Genomic DNA, 14,332 nt, shown 5'->3' on the forward strand with positions numbered 1-14,332 from the left:
CAATATTAGTTCTCAGAATGTGAGCGGCTATGGAGAGCCAAACCCAAATCTTGGGGGATTTGGGAGAAAGAGCGAGAGTGAATGTGCACACACACACACACACACAGGGCAGTTGGGGTGGGAGAGACAGAGGGAGAGGGAGAAACAAAATCTGAGAATCTTAAGCAGGCTTCATACCCAGCGCAGGGCTTGATCTCACGACCCTGAAATCATGATCTGAGCCTAAATCAAGAGTCAGGCATTTAACTGACTGAGCCACCTAGGTGCCCTGGGGGATTTACTTTTTAAAAGCGTATGAATATATCTCCTGTTTTTGTGATACAAACAGCAGAAAGTATATTTGATAAGATCTCTGTGGAATTGCACAGAAGGTTAAGGGAGAATATATTTTAGAAGGCATAGGTTGCAAAAGTTGACAAATACTGCTTTAGAAAGACCACTGATACGAGTGTGAAAAATCATTTGAAGATAAAACCAGTAGGAAGGCGTCCAACAAAGAGGCTATCACTGTTATTCGAAGAAAAAATAAGGGACCTGGACTGTCACTGGAGTGGAAATGAAGAAGAGCAAGTGTGTGTTGACTTTACATTTTCTGGCTTGGACCGTATAAACGTGGATGGTCTTGATATTTACCAAGTCACTGAACGCAGGAGGAGATGCAGGTATCATTTACTCTTGTACCAAATGATTTTTGTTTGTTTCAACTATAAATCACACACTGTTCTACAATACTGGGAATGTGATGCGAACAAAATAAACTTGATACCTTCCCTTTTGGAACTAACACACTAGTGATGGAGAAAAATGTATGAGCAAACAAATTATTGAATTACAAGTTGTGGTAAAAAGAATAGAGGGGAGGGACGCCTGGGTGGCTCAGTTGGTTAAGCAGCTGCCTTCGGCTCAGGTCATGATCCCGGTGTCCTGGGATCGAGTCCCACATCGGGCTCCTTGCTCATCAGGGAGCCTGCTTCTCCCTCTGCCTCTGCCTGCCATTCTGTCTGCCTGTGCTTGCTCTCTCTCCCTCTCTCTCTCTTAAAAAAAAAAAAAAAAAAAAAGAATAGAGGGGAAAACTACTGTGCTAAGAGACAGTGAAGGGATGTATAAAGAATAGTGTTACTGGGGATAATAGTTTTTAGACATTTATTTTTTAGATGATTATGGGATATCTTCTTTGAAAAGCCCAGTGCAATGTATACAGAGAATGAAAGTAGGAAGAGAAGCTTGTCTTAGGGTTAAAGACCTGGGTTTCATCAGTAGACTGACAGTTAAAACCATGGATCTCCCTTAGGAACCAAGAGAAAATGTATAGGGTTATCAAACTGTCAAATATTTAAGAAGAGTGCTTTTTGAGGTTAATTTTCAAAGTATCTGATTAATTTAAATCTGAGAATGTTACTTTTTTACATCAGATCAGTACAGGGTTTAAAAATAATTTCAAAGAATTTTCAGTAAATTATAATATTATGCTCTGTTTAAAAATGGTAGCAACTCCAAATAGTATTATTATTTTTTAAAGATTTATTTTAGAGAGAGAGAGAGAGAGAGCACGAATGGGAGGGGCAGGAAGAGGGAGAGAAAATCCTAAGTAGACTCTGCGTTAAACTTGGAGACCGATGCAGGGCTAGATCTCACTACCCTGAGATCATGACCAAAGCTGAAACCAAGAGTCAGATGCTTAGCCAACTGCACCACCCAGGTGCCCCCAAATATTATTCTTAATGCTATGAGTATTACTACTTATGGCAATAGCAGTAGTTAGTAACAGTTGTAGTAAAAATTGTTCTGTGACAGCTTTCTGAAAATCTGTGTGACATTTTGGGCTATAGAATTATCAATATTCTGATATTTTCTGGTTTGCTGTAATTTTTCATATGACCACAAAGGAGAGATGTGGGTTTTTTCCTGTTTGAGATACGGACAGGGAAAAAAGAAAGAGGACTGTGAAAACACTAGAAAACAAGGTCAAGCAACCGAACACATGCCTTCTGCCATGGAAACTAAAAATCTTGGGATTTTTCAAGATCCCTGTTTGCTCTTGGGACCTCAGATGCTTGGTATTGCTAAGAAATGTGAAGATTTCTCACTCTGAATAAATGTGGAGATTATTTCTTTCTTGCATTGTTGCATTACTTTAAATATGAAAGTGTTACTAAATTTTCTCAATTGTTGTCACTGAGAGAGAGCTGAAGATGTGGCAGACAGCCTTAATTTATGTTTATATTTACCCCTTTATTTTCTTTGAGTTCCAGATTTCATTTCTTTTGGCTATATAGCCTGAAGTGGATTTGCTGGATTATATGGTACATAGCTTTGTTTTTAACTCTTTGAGGAACCTCCGTATTATTTTCCATAATGGCCGTACTAATATACATTCCCACCAACATGTACAAAGTTTCTCTGGTCTCCACAACCTCACAACACTTACCTTTTGTCTTTTGGTAATAGCCATTCTAACAGGTGTGAGGTGATATCTCATTGTGGTTTTAATTTCCACTTCCCTGTTGAGGAGGAATATTGAGCATCTTTTCATGTACCTTTCGGCCATTTGTATGTTTTCTTTTAAGACATGTCTATTCACATCATTTCTTCATTTATTAATTGGGTTATTTTCATACATATTTTATAATTCATATGTTGAAATCCTGACCCCCAGTGTGATGTTACCAGGAGGTAAGGCCTTTGAGAGGTGATTAGGTCATGAGCATGGAGCCCTCATGAGTAGGATTTTGTTGTTTGTTGTGATGCCAATCTCCCTCTTTTTAGAGGACTCTAAAACCCTCACACTAAAGTCAACAAAATGCAGCTAATACAGAGTTTCCCAAATGTTTGATCATAAAGTACTGCTGAAATGGGAATATTTTTATTGGTCCTTGGCTGAAGTGAGGAAAATAATGTTCTTTTCTAAATTAAATTTATTTAAATTTAAATTTAAATTTATTTTCTAATAAATTTTCTAATTTAAATTTATTTAAATTTAAATATAACATATTAATCTTATTATTCATTTTTAAAACTATGTTATAATATGCTAATGTTATGCTATTATTTTAAGCAGGAGGTTTAGAATAAGGCAGCAAAATTAAAAACTAGCAGTTGGCCCTAACATTTTTTTGGAACTTTTACTGGTCTATTAAATTTACAAGCCTAGGAACTATTTACCTAATGCAGATAATCAATCATAGAAATTTTTCTACCTTATAATGCTATTACTTACTTATTGTTGATGTAATAAATTGCCGCAAACTTAGCAGCCTATACCAACAAACATTTATTATCTTCCTGTTCTGTAGGTTAGAAGTCTGACCTGGGTCTCACTGGGCATCAATGTCAAGGTGTTGTGAGGGCAGCGTCCTCCTCTAAAGGCTCTAGGAGAAAAAGTGTCCCCTCTCCTTTGCTTGTGCCTGACTTCCAGAGGTCTCCTGCATTCCTTGGTTGTAGGTCTTTCCTCCATCCTCAAAGTCACTGACAGTTGATTAAGTCTCATACCAAGTTGTGTTACTACAAGCTCTTCCTTCTTTACATTGCCTTATCAGAGCCTTTTCTTCTGCCTTGCTCTTTCACTTTTAATGATCCTTATGATTACATTGGGCCCACCTAGATAATCCAGGATAATCTCCCTGCTTTAAGAACCACTAAGATTAGCTACCTTCATTCATCTGCAATGTTCATTTTCCTTTGCCATGTGACCTTACATATTCATGAGTTTCAAAGATTAGGGTATGAGCCTCTATTTTTTTTTTTTTTCAGGGGTTGGGGCATCATTCTGTCTACCACATTAACAAACTTAGTCTACATAGCAACTGAGAGAGAGGTTTTAATGTGATGTAATTTTGATTATTTCCATACGATGAATTATAAGCTTTGAAATTGCTGGATATGTGCATATTGCAAAGGTTTTTGAAGCACATTGGACAGATTGTTTTGCAAAAACCATTGCAAATTATTACACAAAACTTTATATCAAATTTAAGTTTAGATTCTAAGAAGCATTATTATTGTATGTGCCATTAAGGAAGAAAAAGCACTGCCAGCTAAACTGTGACACTATTTTTTATCACTTAGAATTTTTATTTTAGAATTATTTAAAGAATTTTCTTAAACTTACTCGGCCTTGGTATTTATTACGCATTGCGACAACATAGAGAGCTATGGCCAAGCTCACACAGTCACGGGCAATGTCACCCGCATCAGAAGTGCTGGCTGGCTGAGAGTGATTTAAGACATCATTGATTGGATGGTATCTTTTGATTTCAGAGATGTTAAAATGTGCACACTGGAATCAATGAAATGCAATATTTATAGAATATCAGGAGATCCTTGTAACATGATGATTTAACATTCTTGGTTCTCAGTTTTCAGTGGTCACTGAGACAGCCCGTGATGGGAGGTGGTTTCACCTTTGCTGAGACATATATTACATGTTTCCTGTTTGGTCACAGACGACCCAGAACCTCAGTTTGTGAATGAGCGTGGTGAGTTATGCACTAGACTCACATAGCCGTGAACGCACCCATGCAGCATCTCACACTCTCCCTGCCGCTCTGCACCTACATTTAAGAATATGCAAAGGTTTCCTGTAACCTTCAGACTGTCAAGTGTGTGGTGAACAGTTAAGAAAAATAGCATATATTACTCAAGGGGAAAATAGGCCTTCAAAATACCTGCTTGAATAATTAAAAAATAACTACCATTTATTTAGGGCTTATTACGTGCCAGGTACTTTGCTAAGGGCTCTGTCAATATTTCTCCGTTTAATCTCTTACAACTAATAATCTTGCACAGAAGATATAAATATGCCCCTTTTATAGCTGAAAAAAGTGAGTCTTGGACTAGGTAAATGATATGTTTCAGGAAACATGGCCAGGAGGGCAGAGCTGGGTTTTGAACCCTGGTTTATTTGAATCCAATCACTATACTATTCTGCCTTCGATATTAATTATATTGATTATTTCTAGGGAAATAAATCACTGCTTCCAACTTACTGAAATTACATTAAAGTTGGAGGAATTTTTCTGTCTCTACTGTAATTCATCTTTCTTACAGGATAATGCTTTTAAGATAACTCAGGAAAACATACTTTATGAAAACGAGCAAGTTTCAAGGAGTAACATCACAAAATACAGATTTACTGTTTTTCCCTAAACTGAAAATGGCTAAAGTCCACTTCCCAGGGACATCCCTGCTACCTCCAAGTACCATCTGGAAAACATTCATTCTATATCATAACTTACATAGTAGTATGTATATTGTAAAGTTTTTTAATTGAATTTTTGCTAAACACCTATTCAAAACCACTTCTTTGAAAAAGAACTCCACAGATTAGAAATAATTCTTATGTATTGATACATTGGGGAAACTGATATCAGTGTTGTATTTCAATCTTAATAAATAAGTGAACATTTCTAAACTCTAGACATTTACCCTTTCGTATAATAAATGGAACTGAAGTTACAATTTTCAAAGAAATCTGAAAAAAATAGCCTATAATCTCTTTCTACATATCACTGGTGTACAGCAATTTAAACAATCGCTGACATTTACTCTCTAATTTAGTAGGCAGACCTTCTTTTCCTATTGTTTCTCCTCCTCACCAATTCTCAGCATTCTTGCTACTAAGGAGTTCTCCACCTTGACCGTATCTTGGAATCATGTGGGGGAACTCTAAAAAAAAATACTAATGTCTGGTTATCACCCCAGGGGCTTACGATTTAAGTAATTAGGAGTATGACCTGTGCATCAGGATTTTTAACAGCTCCCCAACCACCAAAGAGGATTCTAATGTGCAGTCTAAGTTGAGAACCACTAATAAAAGAGTTAGATAATAGAAAACACATCTGTGAGTGTGTGAAAGAAGACTGATTCTGATAGCTTAATAGTGATACTTTTGAATTAGTTACAGATTTTGACATATATTTTACATCTGTTCATAACACCAGAGATAATTGAGATTTAGTTATGTTGCTAAATACTGTAGGCAGGTCATGGACCAAGAAATATAACCAGATCATTATCTCAGTGTAACTCTGCCCCTAAAACTGTCTTATTTGTTTTTGGAATTCTGTAACAAATTTGTGTTTGGATTATAGCACCAAGGAATTCAATGGTACTGCTGTCTTGGGGGAGGAGAGTGGGAGTGTATAGTAATAAGATTTAAAATTTATAATGTACCATCTTGGTCAGAAATCACGGCCAATTTCCTTAAACGGCAATTTGACACACTAATAAAACTTCTGCCAAAATAATCTTTTGCAGGGCCAAAGTAACTTTAAGTATGATAAACTGGCCCCAACGCATGAATTTATGAAACAAACAATTGTAATAGGCTATCTGTCCTTCTGATATTGCTGTTTTCCCTAAAAACACACACAGGGGAAAGCAAAATTTCATATAGCAAGTGGTAGAGATGCAGCTAAGCCCCCAAATAATAATAATTTCCATTGATACAGAATTTTATAATTTTTTTAAAGCTTCTACCCAATAAAGTTCCTTATTTGGTTTCTATGGTGATTTAAAGTCACCTCACTTCATGGTAATGTTCTTTCTTAAATAAATGTTTTTACAACTCAAGCAGTGTACTAATGAGGTAATTTAAAAGAAAATTCATGATTGGTTGATTAGACACTATCATGATGCTGTCGAGGAGGATAAGGTAAGCCACTATGATGTTTATATCTGGTGTTATCGCTGTTTCTAATTAGCATATTTACCTTTGGTTCAGACTCTACATCATTATACATCAATACGCCACTTTACATAGCTCCTTAGTGTTATGTCTTCTAAATAGACAATTGGCAACCGCAATAGCAAACACTCCGTAAGAGGAAAATATGACCTCTTAAGAGGAAAGTGTCATCTACTGGGATTTGATGTCAGCGAATGAATATTCATTCAAATAAACATCTGTTACTTCCACAAGCCACTGCAGTAAATCAGTTTTAAGAAGCTATACAGAGATGAATATCACATCACCTTCCCTCACCCCAAATCAATCTCTTTAAAATGGGATCTCTTTTGTTTGGAGTTGACATCACACATACCACAGTAAAACACATTGTAGCTACTTAGCTTAGGCAATAGAGAGCCTGTGCATAGGCTCCTGATGTCCGTCCCTGATACTGATTTTTACTTATTCCACATCTGCAGCACCTAAGTTATGTGGTTTATCAAGTTAGGTGGTTGTGAATGCTGCAATGTTGATCCTTATGGTTAGTCTTTAACAAACAAGTACTTGCTTTTGTGACAAACTATCTGTGTGCACATGCACAACATATATATGTATGCATATTTGCACTGTTTTGCTAATTAGACTATGTTCAGATTATATCATCAATCCACATACTGTTTGTATCAGACTAGGCACAAATTGCCTGGTGATGGTGAGAATTTTCTCTAGACAACTCCTTTAATGACTGATTATTATTTCTGTACATGCACATAGTTAAATGCACAAATGTAATTTATCATTGTTTTAGTGCTATTTTCAGAAACCGAGAAACTTCAGTGTTCTATAAACAATCCCTTCGCTGATGTTAGGCACAAGTGAACTCTCTCCTATTCTAAAGTGAAGAGTCTAAATAATGTTAAAATGTTCTTAAATCTAAATTTGGAAATATTTTTTAATTTAAAAGAAAATGTTAAATTTAAACATGAAACGCTTCATATTTAAGATTTGGCAATCTCTTCTAATATGAAATTGATGCAGTGCCAAGATTTATTTCCATAATCTCTTACTTTTTAAGAATTAGTCCACTTTGGGAGACTTTTCTTCTAGTAAGAGTCATTGGCTTGCATTTACCACACTAACAAAGAACAATTTTGAAATAACTTCAGTGGTTTCCCTTTCATGGAAGTACAGAGAGAGAGTGGGATGATATATAGATTTGATTTAATAAATACAATAATTTATTTTTTCAGAGACTTCTGTTTATTTATTTGAGAGAGAGAGAGAGAGCATGAACTGGGTGAGGGGCAGAAGGAGAAGCAGACTCCCCACTGAGCAGGTTTGATCCCTGGACTCAAGGGTCATGACCTGAGCCAAAGGCAGACGCTTAACCGACTGAGCCACCCAGGCACCTCTAAATACAGTAATTTAAAATTTAGGTCAACATTGTAATAGTTTAGAAGGGATAGTAGAAAAAAAAGGGACAAAGGAAGAGAATGACATGAAGAAAGAGGATGAACTAGGGAGAGACTGGCAGAAGAAAAATTGCCCAGAAGGACCACAAATAATTTCTGATTGTTATAGGAGCTTCATATATGTCTCTTTCTCACTGGGCATCTCTGTCGACCCCACTATCTAAAGATTGTCCAAAAGCCACACCCTTGGGATGCCGAAAATCACAGTCTTCACGGACTATCATCATCTCCAACTTGTCCCTGAGGTCCCAATTTTTACCCTTCTGACTGTGGGGCCAGTGATGTTACTGGTTCCTTCTCTCCTCCCTCCCATCCGATCACTGGGAATGACAGTTATTTAGAAGTGGCATAGCATATGTGATCAAGAGCATGGCCAGGGTCCATCATTTACTAGTCAGATGACCTTGGCAGGTTACTTTCATCTCTCTGTGCCTCAGTTTTCTCATCTGTAACATTAATATATAATCATAGTACCTGCCTCCTTGAGGCCATTGAGACTATTAAATGAGTCAGTGTATATCAAATACAACATAAAAGACTGTAAGTATTACAGAGTGCTTTTATTCAACAAATATTTATTGAGCTTCAAAACAGTGCTAGGTGGGGTGCCTGGGTGGCTCAGTGGGTTAAAGCCTCTGCCTTCAGCTCGGGTCATGATCCCAGGGTCCTGGGATTGAGCCCCATATCGGGCTCTCTGCTCAGCAGGTAGCCTGCTTCCCTCTCTCTTTCTCTCTGCCTGTCTCTTTGCCTACTTGTGATCTCTGTCAAATAAATAAAATCTTTGAAAAGAAAAAAAAGAGCGCTAGGCACTGAGGCTACATTTGTAATGGCAGGAAGTAAGTGAAAGAAACCAGTATCTTAAGTACGCTAGCTGGAAGGTTGAACTCTGAACTCTGTTCTCCTAAAACAAACAAACAAATAAATATAAATAAGAATAACTTGCTGCAATGCAAAAAATAATTCAATGGCTGTTTTTTTAACCATGCAATTACCCTAAGATAGAACTTGATTTCCATCTGCTTGAACAGTGCCTACTTCAGCACCTGCTTTGTGTGTGTGTGTGTGTGTGTGTGTGTGTGTAAGGACATCGTATGCACATTCAAAAATACAATTTTCTTATTTGTTGAATAGGTACTTAGTGTTTGTTTGTTGAGTAAGCCTGTAAATCCCTCTCTTACATTTTCTGGCTTTTCCTCAAATGTATTTGAAGGCAGTAAGAGCACAATTCTAAGGCATTGCCTTTTACATGAAGAATAGGTGAATGAAATATTGTCACTGTCTTTTTAGGTAGGAAACTCCTATTCTTGGACTGTGAAAGCCTCCCTTTTAAACCATCTTGTTAGATTATAAACCCGACAGCAGAGATGGTATCATATCTTCTTCGGTACATATCTTCTAATGCTGTGCTTTGTCCTTTAAAAGGCATTTGTTACAGTTGTTAAATGACTAAATAAAGTCTCATCTATGAAAATAATTGTATTTCCTAAGTTCTATTTTGTGAGCGTTTTGTGTGTGTGGCAAAAATGGTCCAAGGTAAGTTATGGACTTTTTTTTTAAATTTTTCTAGGGGCAAGAAAAAAATAAGTTTAGAATTAATCTGACCAGGAAGTGGGAATCTCGTCTGGTATAAGCAACCTTATTAAAAATAACATTGTTTTCTTTACAAAACTTCAAACAGTTAGAATTTCTGGAATATATTTTCCCACTTAACTTTGTAGCTGGTTGGGATGTATATATATTCTTTTAGCCAAAAATAATTGGGGGGGAGGTGACAGGAGTCAAGTGGATATGGAGCAGAGTGGCTGGTTATGGTAGCCTTTATTTAAGATAGATGATCAAATTTTTAAAGATATTTATTTATTTATTTATTTATTTGACAGAGAGAGAGAGAGAGAGAGAGAGATCACAAGTAGGTAGAGAGGCAGGCAGAGAGCCCCCCAGCTGAGCAGAGAGCCCGAGGTGGGGCTCGATCCCAGGACCCTGAGATCATGACCTGAGCCGAAGGCAGAGGCTTAACCCACTGAGCCACCCAGGTGCCACTGATGATCAAATTTTTAAAAGCCAAATTGCATTTTAGCAGTTAATCAACTTGTGTGGACACGTATGGCTTTAAAACATTGCAGGCTTAGGTCTTGACATGAAGCACTGCTAGTGTTTTGACAAGCACTACCAGCCTTGTTAGTTTATTCAGTTTGTTCAACAGCACTTACTTAAACGATAGCGTAAATCATACAGATTCCAGAATTGGAAAGAATCTCTGGACTCTCTCATTTTGCTGATGAGGAAACTGGCATCCAGAAGGCTGAAGCAATGTAATCAGAACTAAAACCCCAAGATGGCAGATTTCTGAGGCAAAGACCACAATGTTCTGATTAAGAGTTAGAGAAAGTTGAACCAAATAGTTAACAGTTTTATTTTTCCATCAGTCCTTTTAAATATCTCTGCCAGTAGGTATGAGATTGATTGAGGTTGATTGATTTTAATCTTCATTGCTAACATTTAGCTTTTTGGAGCACATAACTAGATCTCTTCTATGTAGACATTGTATAAACAGAGCAAAAAAAATTTTTTTTTTGCTGCCCTACTGTGTTTTTAGAAAAGAATATAAGGCAATATTCATTCTCTGACTGTGGTTTTATTATACATTTGGAGAGAAAATGTGGTCATTGTTCTTGTTCTTCTGACATGTATTTCAGAAGTTAAGAGTCACATGCCAAACACCCTTGATTTATTTGAATGTATGGTCCTATTGTCCTTTGATTTATCTAAATACTTTGGACTCCTATATTGTCTGCCTATACTGCTTTTTGTAAAAATCAGGTCCACAAGTATATTAAGTAGTGTAAAAGGATTGTTTCTTGTTGTTGTTGTTTTTCTATAACATTCCCTTCAATGGACTTTGAGTGTGAAGAGAACTTGGCCATCCATTCATTCATTCATTCATTCAGGAATTATTTACTGAATATTTTATGCTGGCACTGTATTGGACATAAAAACCAGATATAGTCCCTGCCCTCATTCTAGTAGGAAGAGGAAAATATTAAAGAAATAATGACACAAGTAAGTATTTATTTAGAAACTATGGTATTTTAGAATATATATAGGGTATTAGGAGTGATTCTTATAGGATTACCAGATTTATATCAATGTATCAGAGAAGATCATTCTCATGCTCTCAAGGGTGAGAAAAGACTGTTAAACTTAAAAGAACCTTCTAATGCCTTCCTTTGACATCTGGTGATTTGGGAAACTGGACTATATACCCTGGTGGATAGGACAGTATAGTAGAATGTGGACAAAATTCCAACGTTCTGTTTCCAGTTCTGTCAAGAGCTACTTTTAAGACTTTAAGGAAATCACTTAGTATCTCTGAGTCCAAATTGGTGATGCTATTTACCTCAACCCCACACTGAGTATATATTCTTAATAAAAATTATTTGTCACTTCTTTAAATCCACTCATATCACTTTGTGATGCTTACTTTATCTGAGTTATTTTGGGACATTATAATACAGAGAAGTTAAAATATGGACCCTGACATTTTACTAGGCATACGTTTGAGATCTTTGGTAAACTGTAACAAACTTCTAGCATTTGGACCTGGAAAAACTGGAGTATAACTCTCAACATATTTAGATAATATCCCATTTTAAATATATTGTTTTACTTCTCTGGTTATAATCACATTTAACTAAAATGTAAACTTGTTTATCATGTCAAATTAAACCACTTTATTTGCAGCCCCATATTAAAGCATATTATTTCCTATTAAATCTCTTCTAAGTAGATAACCACTTGTATAATAAAAAAAAGGTAGCCAGAATCACAAATAAACAGGCCTTTAACCTGAAATGATTGTTTGCATATTTCTTCCAAATCTTTTTAATGCTTTTTCCAGAAAGTCATATTGTACATTTTGTTTTCTGAAGCATAAAGCACACTCTTACCCTGATTTTACACTTGAGATACTGTAAAGCGTCTCAGAAAAGTTTAAGTGACATAATGTTAAGTAAAAACATTAGTTAAAAAGATGATCCACATCTTTTGTTAGTCTTGTTAACGAAGCAGGATATGAAGTGATCTCATAGAAAAGGATTATCATGAGAAGGAAACGATGGCCAAAATGATAGTTATAAGACTCACTATTTTATATTCATGTATATATTCCATTGAGTGAATGGACCATAATTTACTAAAGCATAGCCTTATGTTGGACAGTTTGAGTGGTTTCCATTTTTATATAGTATAAATTACATTGGGATAAACATTGTCAGGCATATGGCATTTTTTAATATTTTGGATTATTTCCTTAGGATAGATTCCCAGAAGTAGAATTACTAGGTTAAAGGGTATGAACATTTTTATGACTCTTGAAATACATTGCCAAATTGCTTTCCAAAAAAAGGTTGTATCAATTTACAACGCCAGCAGCAATATAGGAAAGTGCTCTTCTCATAATATTCTCACAGGTATTTGGCTTCATAGAATTTCTAGATTTGCAAATTTTGTGGACAAGAATGTAGTACCTCACTTTAATACATTTCTTAGTGTGCTTTTATTTGTTTGTTTGTTTGCTTTTTGTTTTTTTAAGGCAACCTACTGTTGAATAACTCCAAATTTCTGACATGTTTTTTAATTGTCTATGCTGATTTGATAATTTTATAAGCTTATACAGAATTATATGTGATTATTTTAAACCCTATTCATAGTACAAACTTCCATTTTGTTGCTTCTTTTTTTTAAAGATTTTATTTATTTATTTATTTATTTGCCAGACAGAGAGACAGCAAGAGAGTGAATGCAAGCCGGGGGAGTGGGAGAAGGAGAAGCAGGCTGCCCACTAAGCCCGGACCCTGATGCAGGGCTCAATCCCAGGACTCTGGGATAAGTAGCTGAAGGCAGATGCTTAACAACTAAGCCACCAGGGCACCCCTATTTTGTTGTTTCGACTTGGTGCATGTAGGTGCATGTATGTCAGGGAGCATGTTGAGAATTCAGTTTTTGTACCTGATCAAATATTTGTTTTCTTCTGTGATTTTTTTTTTCTTATTGTTTTTTAGCATAATGTATCATAACTCCTCTTTATGTACATTAAGTATGTAAGTTATTCTAATTTTTCTAAGGAGTGACTTTTAAAGTACCTAACTCTTGAATTCATCTGTAATTTATATTGATGTATGGTATAAGGCTTGGATTCCAAGTGATCATTTTTTGTATTGGTAACTAGTTATGTAAGTATCATTTGTTGAATATGTCTTCATTTTTCTGTGTTTTAGGTGAAGTCCCATTTGTTACATATTAATTCATCTAATTCTTATTTACTTCTTCTGTTTCAGTGATCGATCTATCCTTGAGCCAGTGCTTATTTTTTTTATTTAATGTAGATTTCCCCCAAATGGCTTTCTAAGGATTTTTTTAAAAAATGGTCTTTCCTCTTTTTTAAAATATCAACCTGAAAATCTTGACAAATTCTAAAGCAGTCTGCTTGAATTTTCATTTCTTTTCATTTATAAATAACATTTAAAAAACCCTGTTCATAAACAATTGTTTTAATTAAAAAAAAAACCTGTTCTCTCAGAATTTTCACCAAATATACACCTCTGCAATTATTCACATCTTTTTTTCATTATAAAAGTAGTATCTGCCTATTTAAAAATGATTAGAAAAACACTGAATATAAAATGAAAAAGGTTATTCATTGTTGCTTTAAAAAATACAAGCATTGGGGCGCCTGGGTGGCTCAGTGTGTTAAGCCACTGCCTTCAGCTCAGGTCATGATCTCAGGGTCCTGGGATCGAGCCCCACATCGGGCTCTCTGCTCGGCGGGGAGCCTGCTTCCCTCTCTCTCTCTGTCTCTGCCTGCCTCTCTGTCTACTTATGATCTCTCTCTGTCAAATAAATAAATAAAATCTTAAAAAAAAAAATACAAGCATAGTCAACCTTTTGGAGTATGTTCCTTTCAGATACTTTTGTCTTACTAGTTGTAAAGCTGTGGGGGGTACCTATTTGACAGATATTTATTGAACACTTACTTTGTCCCAGATACCTTACCAGGCACTGAGTCAGGCTCTGACCTCACAAAATAGACAAACTCTGTCCTCATTAACATTTTATAATAATCCATTCTTATATTTAGCATACTCCTCATGTATCTTATTTTAATAACTGCAAATTTCATTGTGTCATATGAATC

This window comes from Enhydra lutris, unplaced genomic scaffold, assembly GCF_002288905.1.
Source record: "Enhydra lutris kenyoni isolate GAN:26980312 unplaced genomic scaffold, ASM228890v2 scaffoldscaffold1, whole genome shotgun sequence".
Classification (NCBI taxonomy): Eukaryota; Metazoa; Chordata; class Mammalia; order Carnivora; family Mustelidae; genus Enhydra; species Enhydra lutris.